This window comes from Bremia lactucae, linkage group LG8 (assembly GCF_004359215.1).
Source record: "Bremia lactucae strain SF5 linkage group LG8, whole genome shotgun sequence".
Classification (NCBI taxonomy): domain Eukaryota; phylum Oomycota; class Peronosporomycetes; order Peronosporales; family Peronosporaceae; genus Bremia; species Bremia lactucae.
In genome coordinates, this window is record NC_090617.1 from 4,608,333 (window position 1) to 4,611,618 (window position 3,286).

Genomic DNA, 3,286 nt, shown 5'->3' on the forward strand with positions numbered 1-3,286 from the left:
TGGGTCTCGTCATACTGACGGACGAGGCCCTCAACGTCAGCAACCAGCTGGGAACGTGGCCCCCAGCTGTCATGTGAAGGTGGATAACCACGCCAGCGAACAAGATAACTCGTTCGCTACCCCTTCACATCACGGTAGTTCTGGATACGTTCCACAAGGAAACGCTGACCACCGTGGGAATCCACCAATGGTTGTGGTGGAGGATGGAAAATTAGAATGTCGGATCTAATGTCGAGGATTGACAAATGGAGCGTATCGTCTTCCGAGACGACAAAAGATCGGATGTCGAGAACCTGTGGACCTCCCTTGAAGTTAAAAAAGATTGTAAAGGTATAATCGCTATACAAGACAGAGAATTGCGCCTATAAGTGTAGTTTCCACGCCCAGCGCTAATAAAAACTAAGCAAAACGATCGACCTCACGCTAGGAACAACTTAGGACGCGGATCCGACGAAGTTGCGAAATCGCAACGGCGAAGTGGCTCGTATGAAAAGGTCGTGTTCAGTAGGAGCGGTGTGCCCAACTAATCGAACATTGACAAGAATTTGCAGATTTCTTACTGAGAGTTGCTCCTAACGAACAGACCTGTGTGCTTCTGCTTCTAATAATGAGTTTAACCTCATCATCTTGCAGATGAAGGTTACAAACGAGTTGCCACCAAAGTCATAGTCTGTTGCGAGGCATCAAACGATTCCATTCGACGCCAAATCGTAGGCTCCATTTCGTTGAGCGCGAGATTTTGCCAACGATGATGACAGTGCGCTTAGCATTAGACGCATTTATAACAATTAATAAACGTGTCGTTGGTATCCGATTCATGTAAAAGAGAAAACAGTACAATAATGTTTTAATCGTACTGAATTTGGATGACAAATTTTATGCAACTCTTGGAATATCATGGATCAAAATGCAGAAGCCATAGATAAATTGACAGCATCGATCCGTTTTAATGCATGTCTCTCGTTCATAAGATGGCCATCTTTCAAACGTCTTGGAGCGTTGACAAGCGTGTAGAAGTGCTACGAGTGAGTGCGGTGGCGCAGTTGCGCAGTGGCCTCACTTGAATTTCGGTCGTTTGCACGACTGCAAAAGACCTCAGAGGGTGACCCATCCCAATGTGGAGTAAGATACCGACGGCCGTTCACAAGCACATACAGACAACTCGAATAAGTCGGGTTGATTGAAAGAAGGATACTAGCGTACAAAGCAACATTTATTAAATTTTCTTAACTGTTCCTTTCAAGCAAACATCTTTGTTTCGATTCATTCGACTAATTCGTGTGGTCTAATTTAGTCTAAAAATTTTTAATCGGCTCGAGATTTGATGATAGAAGATCTTGCTGTGCCTGCGTTGACACCGCTCGAGGCAGTTGGGAAGGACATTCCCTTAATTATTAAGCGAATAAGTCCTGAGATAATCGAAGATGGTAGTCCCCAAGAACCTGAAGAATAGATCCCAGGAACCTTTTGGAAGAAGTTTCAAGGAAGACATTGAGACATTTAATGTGGAGGATCCCGAGATAACTCGGGACCAGGCGGATAGGGTCCGTCATTGTCCAATACAACATTCAGACGCACACCGCTTGCGTTCTGTGGATTTCGATCACCGACTTCAGTGGCCGAGTGGTTAAGCACTGGAACTGGGACCGGGAGGTACGTGGATCGATACCCGCGGAGGGCGGTACGATGACACATCGCCAGAGATAGGCTAAAAAAGCAGACGAGCAACCATCCAATGGATGGCCGCCCTGCCAATCCGCACCGAAGGTGTGTGATAGTTGGGTGGGAGGAGGCCCTGTAGCCGAAATTCCCCATAGTGTAATGAGGGGTGCGGGGTTCCAATAAGAGAACTTCGTCAAAATTGAATCTCTGTGGATTTCGATCATGGCGCACAGTGCTGCTGATACCACCAACAATGCGGCTGAATAGTGGGGGCTCGTGCACGGTATACGACACGCAAAGGCGTCTGGATATGCCCCAGTGCGTTTCGTCGGAAATAGTACAATGGTGCTCTCAAAGCTTCGGACCCATCATACAATGCGAAAGGCCAGCTTGAGGTCGCTCTTTCGTGAGGCACGGGCCATGGCGAACGGTATTCCAGTCTCTAGCTGGGGACATCACTATCACATTTAAAAAATACCGGATCGACTAGCCAATATTGCAATGGACACAACGGACTTAGTACAAATAACTGCTTCTGATGTGTATGTGGGCACGTCGAAATAAGGCCACGCTCTACTTAGGCACACACCCTAGCACAGCGAGGAAGCGGTTAAACCTGCTCCTCTTGCGTGCAGTGAGGTAGTTGTGGTGGGCGCGTTAGCGACCTCACCCAACACACTAAGAACTCTGGTTAAGTGTCTTCACGGGAGCGGTAATCCGTCTCCTCGTGCGCACTTACCAAGTAGGTAGTAGTTTTCAGACTGATTTATTTTTGATAGAATTATATACAAATACCTATTTTTACCAATTAAAATGTTATGTAGGCGGGCACGTCGTAATGCGGCCACGCTCTACTTAGGCACACACCCTAGCACAGCGAAGAAGCGGTTAAACCTGCTCCTCTTGCGTGCAGTGAGGTAGTTGTGGTATACGCGTTAGCGACCTCCCCCAACACACTAAGTGCTCTGGTTAAGTGTCGTCACGGGAGCGGTAATCCGGCTCCTCGTGCGCACTTATCAAGTAAAAAGTAGTTTTTAGACTGATTTATATTTAATCGTTTTAAATATAAGTATCTATTTTTACCAATTAAAATGTTATTTCTATAGATATCAATTAATATGTATTGCGAGCGTATCGTTATAGATACCTCGCGTAACGGATGACGCTAGCCGTTATCACGGATGACGCTAGCCGTCATCCCTCCTAATGTGAATGCACCCATGTGCATCACATCCATAAGGGTTGGTCACAAATGTGCACCACACCCGAGTGTTGGGTCTAATTACTATTATTTAGTAATTGACCATCCCCTTAAGTACACCAAGTGTACTTAACGGGGACTGTGTAACATTAGGGCAACTTTAGCCCGTTACACCATCCCCCTCTTTAAGAACGAATTTACATTTTTAAATTCGTCAAAGAGGAGAGAGGAACTGCGAGCAGCTTTACGCGCCGCTAGTTCACTCGATCACTCTAGCGCACGTGTTTCCATACACGGCGCCCAAGATGCCACCTAAAAGGGGCCACGTTGGTGGGTCGTCTGCGAAGACGCCCACTCAACCTCGCACTAAGCGCACGCGCCGCGTTAATTCGCCGGCCGCGTCTAATGCCTTAGTCGGAACGC